Here is an 11,426-nt window from a genome sequence, read left to right on the forward strand (position 1 = left end):
GAACAGACGGTCAAAGTTGGGGTCATCTCGTGCGGGACACTGTGCATTATCGGAATAATGCAGGAATTTATGGATGGCCTCAAAACGTCTCCGAACCATGGCCATTCGGAATACTGGAGTGTTATATAAAACATCTACACTCCAATATTGCCGCATTTCTGGCTTCTTCACGATCCCCATGTGGAGGACCAGGCCCCAAAACTGCATCATTTCAACTGCGTCTACAGGAGACCAGTTGGAAAATGATGTACCGGGGTTTTGCTCCAAAAATTGACGAGCATACAAATTAGTTTGCTCCACCATGAGGTTAATAAAATCCTCAGAGAAAAAGACTTTGAAAAAGTCTGTTTCTGTGAGGCCCGTGGTGTCAAACTTGATTCCTGATTCTGCCACAAAATCAGGAATCAGTGGCTCGTAATTTTCGGGGGGCGAGGTCCATGTGGGTTCCGCAGTGGGGAGCGCTGGTTCAGGAGTGGTGGGGGCTGCCTCATCTTCTGTCCTGGGGCGTCTGCGTGGTGGTTCCGCAGGACCCGAGGAGGAAGAGGAGGAGGAGGAGGAAGAGGAGGAGGAGGAGGAAGAGGATGAAGAATCAGAAAAGTGAAGAAAAGTGGGATCCTCTCCCTCGCTATCAGTGTCGGAGGCAAGGAAAGCATATGCCTCCTCCAATGAATAGCGCTGTTGGGACGAACGGGACGAGCGGGACATTTTTGTGTGAATATGGTGATTGGGTGCACTTTATTGATAACTGTATGTGTATGTGTGGGGGGATAGTGATTTGTGCAAACTTATCTGAAAAGAAAATGCTAAAAGGAGAAGAAAAACCTGTAAAAAAAAAAAAAAAGGCAGGCACAAACTCTGATAAGAGAACTGCGTCACTTATCAAAGTTTGGCGGCTGCGGGATGTGTGTACGGAGGTTGCGCAAAAAGGCTGAAGGGAAAAAAGCGAGCGCGAGAGTTGATCGGTGAACTGCGTCACCAATCAACGCTCGGCGGCTGTTAAATGGGCGCACGGAAGGAGGTGCAAAGGGGGGTAAAAAGAGGGGGAAGGGAGATGGGGGTGGAAGTGGGGATTGGGCAGGGATCAGTGATCAAAACGTACGGTTGTAGTCAGGTGGCGCAAAAGGGGGGTGAAAAAAAAAAAAGGAAAACGGCAGGCACAAACTCTGATAAGTGAACTGCGTCACTTATCAAACTTTGGCGGCTGCGGAATGTGTGTACGGAGTTGGCGCAACGGGGGTGAGGGAAAAAAAGCGAGCGCGAGCGTTGATCGGTGAACTGCGTCACCAATCAACGTTCGGCGGCTGTTAAATGGGCGCACGGAAGGAGGTGCAAAGGGGGGTAAAAAGAGGGGGAAGGGAGATGGGGGTGGAAGTGGGGATTGGGCAGGGATCAGTGATCAAAACGTACGGTTGTAGTCAGGTGGCGCAAAAGGGGGGTGAAAAAAAAAAAAAGGGAAAACGGCAGGCACAAACTCTGATAAGTGAACTGCGTCACTTATCAAACTTCGGCGGCTGCGGAATGTGTGTACGGAGTTGGCGCAACGGGGGTGAGGGAAAAAAGCGAGCGCGAGCGTTGATCGGTGAACTACGTCACCAATCAACGTTCGGCGGCTGTTAAATGGGCGCACGGAAGGAGGTGCAAAGGGGGGTAAAAAGAGGGGGAAGGGAGATGGGGGTGGAAGTGGGGATTGGGCAGGGATCAGTGATCAAAACGTACGGTTGTAGTCAGGTGGCGCAAAAGGGGGGTGAAAAAAAAAAAAGGAAAACGGCAGGCACAAACTCTGATAAGTGAACTGCGTCACTTATCAAACTTTGGCGGCTGCGGAATGTGTGTACGGAGTTGGCGCAACGGGGGTGAGGGAAAAAAAGCGAGCGCGAGCGTTGATCGGTGAACTGCGTCACCAATCAACGTTCGGCGGCTGTTAAATGGGCGCACGGAAGGAGGTGCAAAGGGGGGTAAAAAGAGGGGGAAGGGAGATGGGGGTGGAAGTGGGGATTGGGCAGGGATCAGTGATCAAAACGTACGGTTGTAGTCAGGTGGCGCAAAAGGGGGGTGAAAAAAAAAAAAAGGGAAAACGGCAGGCACAAACTCTGATAAGTGAACTGCGTCACTTATCAAACTTCGGCGGCTGCGGAATGTGTGTACGGAGTTGGCGCAACGGGGGTGAGGGAAAAAAGCGAGCGCGAGCGTTGATCGGTGAACTACGTCACCAATCAACGTTCGGCGGCTGTTAAATGGGCGCACGGAAGGAGGTGCAAAGGGGGGTAAAAAGAGGGGGAAGGGAGATGGGGGTGGAAGTGGGGATTGGGCAGGGATCAGTGATCAAAACGTACGGTTGTAGTCAGGTGGCGCAAAAGGGGGGTGAAAAAAAAAAAGGAAAACGGCAGGCACAAACTCTGATAAGTGAACTGCGTCACTTATCAAACTTTGGCGGCTGCGGAATGTGTGTACGGAGTTGGCGCAACGGGGGCGAGGGAAAAAAAGCGAGCGCGAGCGTTGATCGGTGAACTGCGTCACCAATCAACGCTCGGCGGCTACTAAATGTGCGCACGGAGGCGGCACAAATGGGGGTGGAGGGGGTAAAAAGAGGGGGAAGGGGGGATTGGGGTGGATGAACGGGGATTGGGGTGGATGAACGGGGATTGGGGTGGATGAACGGGGATTGGGCAGGGATCAGGGATAAAACTTACGTTTAGTTGTCTTCTTTCTTTAGCAGGGATTGTGGTGCTACAGGCTGCTGTGGCACCACAATACCCAGCACGGCAGGGAGATCCAGGCACAAAATCCAGCAGGGAGATCCAGCAGTATGACCGCTCTGTAGGAATCCTCAGCTAGAATGAGGACCCTGCAGAGCGGTCATACACAGGTCAGGCAGGTGACACAGACAGGTCACAGAGCGGTCATGCTGCTGCTGTGACCTGTCATTGGTGGGATCGACCATAACATCGATCCCACCAATCAGAGCTTTCCTGGTGACCTGGCTGTGACCTGCCTAGGATCGGATCTGTTCGCGCCATCCTAGGCAGGTCACAGCCAGGTCACCTGCAGGGCACAGAGCGGTCACAGAGTGATCGCCGCTGCGCCCTGTGATTGGCGCGATCGACGATGACATCGATCGCGCCAATCGGCTCCTGCAGGCCCTGCTGGGCCTGCACTGTGTCCTATCCTAGGATCGGTGCTATTAGAGCACCGATCCACGCAGGTTCCGGCAGGGCACAGCGCGGTAATACCGCGCGGTGCCCTGCGATTGGCGCGATCGATGCGATCGGCGATCGCGCCAATCCGGGCTGTTCTTGCCGGTGCCTGGCGTTGCCAGGCACCGGACCTAGGATCGAGTACATCGGTACTCGATCCTAGCCTGTGACCTCATTGTTTCAGCCGCTCCGATTGGCTGAAACAATGAGAATGGCTGTGATTGGCTGTTCAGAATTGAACAGCCAATCACAGCGATCGAGAGGGCGGGTGGGCGGCGACAATGCCCTGGATGCCGAGGCCATCTCCCCCCAGGTGAGATGGCGTCGGAATTTTAATGCGATCACCGCGACTTAAGTCGCGGTATCGCATTAAAGGGCAGGACGTACTATCCCGTCAAGGGTCAGATAGGCCCAGGGCACCTCGACGGGATAGTACGTCCAAGGTCACAGAGGGGTTAAAGAAGAAGTTACAGGTCTGTGAGAGCCAGAAATCTTGATTGTTTGTTTCTGACCAAATACTTATTTTCCACCATAATATGCAAAAAAAATGATAAAAAAACAGACAATGTGATTTTCTGGATTTTTTTTTCTCAGTTTGTCTCCCATAGTTGAGGTCTACCTATGATGTAAATTACAGACGCCTCTCATCTTTTTAAGTGGTGGAACTTGCACTATTGCTGACTGACTAAATACTTTTTTGCCCCACTGTATATAGTAATGCTGTTGCCTGTACCAGTATACTTTTGCTCAAAATATGTGACACACATCAGTACCACTGATGATCACTGTGCTTGCAAAAGTCAATACAAAGAGTGCATGATATAATATGGAACAATGTCATCCGTTCATGAAGATGCCACATAGATGATGCACTCCACCATTCAATTAATCAAAAAGATCCAACAAATCAATGCATAACTCCATAGACCTTTCCTATTCAGGACCACCTCCCTATGCGTTTCATTCCAAAAAATGGAAATCATCAGGGGATAGGAGGGTCAAGTAATGGTCTTGATGATGGAATACTTAGCCATCATTAGCATTCACATAGAGCCTGTCATTCACATAGAGCCTGTATTTACATTCGCTGACTTCAGGTTGTTAAACGAGCAGGATAGACAATATTGAAAGTCTTTCGACGCTTGTCTCCAGGTTTCTTTACACTGGCTAAATAAAAATTAGAGGGACATAATTACTAATAGAGCAATCTGTCCACATACAGTATCATTTAATCAGTAGCATATCTGCAGTTTTCACCGGGCGATGTGCGGCTGAAAACAATGATTTTTATTCCGGCAAAAATAATCCAATAATTCAATGAATAGAAAGCATTTTTGCTTGTTTAGTATAATACATCCCATATTCTTCCACATAGTATAATGTACTCCATAATCCTCCATATTATATAATGCACACCCCATAGTCCTCCATATAGTGTAATGTACCCCATGGCACCCCATATAGTATAATACACTCTCCATAGCAGTTCATATAGTATAATACACTCTACATAGTTCTTCATATAGTATAATAAACTTCCAATAGTCCTCCATATAGAATAATACGCTCTCCATAGCCCTCCATATAGTATAATACACTCCTCATAGTCCTCCATGTAGTATAATACACTCCCCATTGGTCTCCATATTTTATAATAGACTCCACATAGTCCTCAATATAGTATAATACTCTTCACATAGTCCTCCATATAGTATATTGCTCATCCCATAGTCCTCCATACAGTATAATGCACTTCCAATAGTCCTCCATATAGTATAATGCACAACCTATATACTCCCTATAGTATAATGAATTCCCCATAGTCCTCAATACAATATAACGCAAGTCTCATATAGTATATATAGTATAATGCACTCCCATAGTCCTTGATAGAGTATAACGCAGCCCCCATATAGTATAATGCAGCCTCCATAGTACTTCATTAAATATAATGCAGCCCCCCATAAAGTATAATGAAGTCCCCTCATAAAGTATAATGCAGCTCCCCTCAGAGTACAAGGCAGCCCCCCTCAGAGTATAAATGCCGCATCAATCAGGGTATAATGCAGCCCTCTAAGAGTATAATGCAGCCACCCCATATAGTATAACACAGCTACCCCATAAAGAATAATACAGCATCTCATAGGGTTTAAATGCAGCCCCCTTCAGAGAATAAATTTATCCACCCTGAGAGTATAATGCAGTCTCCCTGGGAATACTATGCAGCCACACCACAGTATATAATTCAGCCACGCCATACAGTATAATGGAGCCATCCCATAGAATATAATGCAGCCCCCCATAGAGTATAATGCAGCCCCCATAGTCTATAATGTAGACCCACAGTCCTTCAGTATTATGGCCACCACATACTCACTGATATATATAAAAAATACTTACCTCTCCCCATTCTCCTGCTGCTCCAGTCTCTGCAGCGTGTCTCAGCAGCTCCACTGCCCGACACAGCATGATGTGCGAGGAAGTGACATCTGAGACAGAGCAGAAATTATGGGAGAAGGATGTGCTCTCCTCCATCACTGCTTTCAACTATATCAGCACCTATGATGTGGGAGGGGGCTGGTTGAATGTTGAACGTGGGGAGGGTAGGTGCGGCACCAAGCCCCTTTGACGCACGGGACCCATAGGGGCTGCATGGTGTGCCGCTCTTAGTGGCATGCCACTGGCTGGGGGCCGCTGGGGACCAAGGCAACTGCCTAGTCAGCCTGCCCATCTTCAATGCTCTTACTTTGGGAAAGAGGTTGTTGGCCAAAATCTCATGTTACATGACCCCATCCATGCTCACTTCAATACAGTGCAGTCGTCCTGTCCCCTTTGCAAAAAAGCATCCCCAAAATATGATTTTTTCCCCCACCATGCTTCATGGTTGAGTCAGTGTTACTGGGGTTGTACTCATCCTTCTTCTTCCTCCAAACATGGCGACTAGAGTTGATACTAAAAAGTCCTATTTTTATCCTATCTAACTACTTGATCTTCTTCCATGCCTTCTCTTGATCATCCAGATGGTCATTGGTGAACTTGAAATGGACCTGGACATGTGCTGGCGTGAGCAGGGGGACCTTTGTACCCTGCAGGATTTTAATCCATGACATTTTGAGTTATGGTAGTGTTTGAGACTGTGGTCACATCTCTCTTCAGGTCATTGACCAGGTCCTCCCATGCAGTTCTGGGCTGATCCCTGACCTTTCTCAGAATCATCCTTATCTCAAGAGGCGAGATCTTGCATGGATCCCCACAATGAGGAAGATTGACAGTCAACTTGTGTTTCTTCCATTTTCTAATAATTGTTCTAGCAGTTGTTGCCTTCTCACCAAGAAGCTTTCCTATTGTCCTGTAGCCCATCCCAGCCTTGTGCATGTCTACAATTTTGTCCCTGGTGTTATTTTGGTCTTGGCCATGGTGGATAGGTTGGAGTGTGATTGATTGAGTGAGTGGACAGGTATCTTTTATACAGGTAACAAGTTCAAAAGGTGCAATTAATAAAGGTAATGAGTGGAAAATAGGATAACTTCTTAAAGAAAAACTAACATGTCTGTGAGAGTCAGAAATCTTGCTGGCTGATAGGTGATCAAATACTTATTTCATACAATACAATGCAATTTAACTATTTAAAAATCATACAATAATTTCATTATACCAGAAATGACAATAATGAAGGTTAAAGTCCCCTAGAGGGACAAAGTAAAGAATGTAGAGAAAAGTTTTTAAAAATATTTTAAAGAAATCACAAAATAAAAAAGGGAAAAATACTATACCAATAAATGCATATATTTACGTAAAAAAAAGAACACACATTTGGTATCGCCACATCTCAAATGGCCCAAACTATAAACTTATTAACCCCTTCAGTGATTACCATAAAAAAGAAAATAAAAAAAGAGGCACAAAAAGATGATGATTTGCATAAAACGCTATAAAAAATTTGACTATAAAGAAAAATAGTATAGCTGAAAACATCAACTTGTCCCTCAAAAAACAAGCTGCCATACAGCTTTGTTAGCAGATAAATAAAAAATGTATAGCTCTTTGAATATAGCAAAGCAAAAACAATTATTTTTTAAAATTAGTTTTAGTGGTGTAAAAGTGCAAAAACATAAAAAAAAAAAAAAAAAAGTGGCATCATTGTTATGGCACTGACTCTAAGAATATCATTAAAAAATAATTAATTTCTGAATTGTTGGTTTTGTTCATTTTGCCTCTTAAAATTGGAATAGAAACCGATCAAAAAATGTTATGTGACCAAAAATGGTACCAATAAAAAGTTGTCCACGAAAATACAAGCCCTCACATGACTTTTATGGTTGGAAATATAGAAAAATTGGCTTCTGATTGGTCGCGTGGCGATCACATGGGCGGCACGCGACCAATCAGAAGCCGCGACGTCATTCTCAGGCACTAAACTCCTCATTCTAGGAATTTAGGACCTGAGGAATGACGTCGCGGCTTCTGATTGGTCGCGTGGCGGTCACATGGGCGGCACGCGACCAATCAGAAGCCGCGACGTCATTCCTCAGGTCCTAAACGCGCTCATTTTAAACAAAGAAGCCTGCCGGTTACCCGCGGTGATGTCCAGGGGCCGCCGGAGAGGTGAATATATCAATATTTTTTTATTTTAATTCTTTATTTTACACATTAATATGGATCCCAGGGTCTGAAGGAGAGTTTCCTCTCCTTCAGACCCTGGGAACCATCAGGATACCTTCCGATACTTGGTGTCCCATTGACTTGTATTGGTATCGGATATCGGTATCGGCGATATCCGATACTTTTCGGGTATCGGCCGATACTATCCGATACCGATACTTTCAAGTATCGGACGGTATCGCTCAACAGTAATGGTATTAACAATAAATAAAACCGATTCTTGGCCTACTATTAATTGGTTTATTGTTCCTCCCAAAGATCGCAGTAAGGCTTGACACATATCTATCCTGCACTCTGTGCTGAGCACTTACATTGGGCTTTTCATGTAAATGTCTGAGATACTTGATTCTGATGGAACCCCTGGCAGAAGATTCACAATAATGAGTTAGATGGAGACACCGTGGGTGCCATCTGGCCTATGATTTGCTAGTGTTTCTTTTTATAGCAAACATAATCCTCTAAGGAGTATACCAAACAGAGGATAAGAAGTGAAATGAACAATATATAAAGTCAAAATTACTGTTTATTAATACAATTGTTAAAAACAATGCATGGGTACCCTTAGGTGCATGCGCAGGATATGGAGCTCTTGTCGTACTCATTGCTAACTATTTATCGTTCAGTTTTTTTCTTCCCTTTTCCCTACTCTGATCAGGACACTCCTCCCTCCCCCATCACTAGTTCCATCTCCAAGAACTGCCTCCCTTGTTCCATATGAGCCCCCGCACCTACCCATAGCATCATGTAACATGGAGCTGCCCGCCCCTTTACGGGCGTTCCCACACGTCTTTATGTGATGCCCATTCCGACTGTCCCAGCCTGGTGGGCTCCGTTGTTGTCTCGATGCGCATGCGCTGGGAAATTCCCAGCCCCCTCTGACCCCCGGAAGCACTCCATTGTGTGACCCTAGTGCGTTCCACTGCGTGTCACAGGAGCGCATTTCTGGAGGTCCCCTTAGCAACAGGGGGCGTTTCCCGATGCCTGCGCTCACATTGGCTCTGACGGCCTCACCGCTGTGCACCTCTTCCCCTATCAGCACACGTCCCTTCCCATAAAACACCGGCTTTTTCTAAATTACTGTACTCGCCTTCGGAAGAAGCATCTTTGCGAAACGGCACTCGTCGGGCGTCGGGAGAGCGCAGCCACACATTCTTATATGCTTGCATGACTGCAGGGCACTCGCCTCTATCTCCTCTACAGAACTGCACAGGTAACAACACCGACTTGATAATGTCACCTATATTCCTTATAGCAGATTATGCAGTGACTATATAGGGATTCCCTTATCTGCTTCCTGAGTAGCTTTAAACTATATAGCACTAGCTGGTCTGGATACAGGAATACCCCTTCAGAGTATACTTCTGCTAGCCTGCTATTAAACACCTCATGTATAATATGCTATGTTATGGTGGAAACATATGCCTGTTGGTCTAAAGCCATATTTTGGTAGTTACACTTGTGCTTTACAGACCATCATATCTTGTATTGGAGGGGGATTTATTCCATGCGGCACATATATAATATCACAATATTGATTACTTATTTTGCTGGCTTCGCTCTCCCCTTACCACTTGGAGGTCCCAATTTGTGTCTTTTTTACTATGTCATATTTTTTGTTCCCTCCTGTTTTAACAATTGTATTAATAAACAGTAATTTCAACTTTATATATTGTTCATCTCACTTCTTATCCTCTGTTTGGTATACTCCTTAGAGGATTATGTTTGCTATATACCTTTTGGAGTGACTTTTTGAGACACAACTTGGAGAACACCTTGGAGCGGAAGACACCGTCTCTACAACCCAGACCCAACTTGTAGGCCTAATGCAGTGTTGTTTCAACAACTACTTAACGAGAGCTAGAAGATCGAAGCTATGGAGAGGCAACCTGGAGAACACCTTGGAGCGGCAGACACCGCCTCTACAACCCAGACCCAACTTGTAGGCATAATGCAGTGTTGTTTCAACAACTACTTAACGAGAGCTAGAAGATCGAAGCTATGGAGAGGCAACCTGGAGAACACCTTGGAGCGGCAGACACCGTCTCTACAACCCAGACCCAACTTGTAGGCCTAATGCAGTGTTGTTTCAACAACTACTTAACGAGAGCTAGAAGATCGAAGCTATGGAGAGGCAACCTGGAGAACACCTTGGAGCGGCAGACACCGCCTCTACAACCCAGACCCAACTTGTAGGCATAATGCAGTGTTGTTTCAACAACTACTTAACGAGAGCTAGAAGATCGAAGCTATGGAGAGTCAACCTGGAGAACACCTTGGAGCGGAAGACAGCTTCTCTACAACCCAGACCCAACTTTTAGGCCTAATGCAGTGTTGTTTCAACAACTACTTAACGAGAGCTAGAAGATCGAAGCTATGGAGAGGCAACCTGGAGAACACCTTGGAGTGGCAGACACCGTCTCTACAACCCAGACACAACTTGTAGGCCTAATGCAGTGTTGTTTCAACAACTACTTAACGAGAGCTAGAAGATCGAAGCTATGGAGAGGCAACCTGGAGAACACCTTGGAGCGGCAGACACCGTTAGTAGGCCCTACCGAAGTAGTAGCCCCAATGCAGTTTTCAAATTCCTATAGGCTGAAAACCAGACTATTGACGCTCAGCTTTTTTCAGAGGAGGACAGCTGTATTGAGTGGCGCAGACAGACACAGGTAGTAGGCCATAAACAAAAAAATTTGGCTCAATGCAGTTTAAAAAGGTTACAGGGGTACACAGGCAGCATTGCTCTCGTCAGTGGAGGACAATTTCAATTATGGACCGCAGACAGACTTAGTACGCCTACAATTAAAAAAAGGATGCTCTACGCAATTTAAAATAGGTTCCAGGGGTACACGGGCAGCAGTGGTCTGGTCAGTGGAGGACTATTGGAAGGAGGGACTGCAGACAGGCTTAGTAGGCCTAACATAACAAAAGTAAGCTGTAGGCATTTTAAAATAGGTTCCAGGGGTACACGGGATGCAGTGGTGTGGTCAGTGAAGGACTATTGGAAGGAGGGACCGCAGACAGGCTTAGTAGGCTTAACATAACAAAAGTATGCTGTAGGTGTTAAGGACCGGCGGAACGCACCAAGTATAGATGATATGAAACTAGGTGCGTTCGCAGTCCGAGGTCCACCGTGCAGGTAAAAGACCCTGCTGCTAGTAAGACGGACTATATGGCGGTACTAAGAATACACACATGGGTTAACTTCACCCTGCATGAAGGAAGCGATCCTGTTGCGTCACAGGAGCGCAGTACCGCACATAGAGCGCGAGCAAGAAGTCAGCGAACTCAACCCCTACACAGGATTGAAGTCCGATTAGACACTTGCTGGCACAACACCGCAACTGGGTGTGTAAGGAAACTTATAAAATAGAATCTATAGGCACGAGAGTGCGTGCGGTGCCGCACTGACGGACGCCACTAACCACCCAGGCTTGGGTAAGGAAAGCGCAGAGGAAGCGCACGGCGCCTTACTGGCGGACACAGCAACAGGACGCTGTGATGTGTGTTACGTGCAGATGGCTAGTCGGGCGCTAGATAGCTACCATCATCCGCGGGCAGTCAACAACT

Source organism: Ranitomeya imitator, chromosome 1, assembly GCF_032444005.1.
Source record: "Ranitomeya imitator isolate aRanImi1 chromosome 1, aRanImi1.pri, whole genome shotgun sequence".
Classification (NCBI taxonomy): domain Eukaryota; kingdom Metazoa; phylum Chordata; class Amphibia; order Anura; family Dendrobatidae; genus Ranitomeya; species Ranitomeya imitator.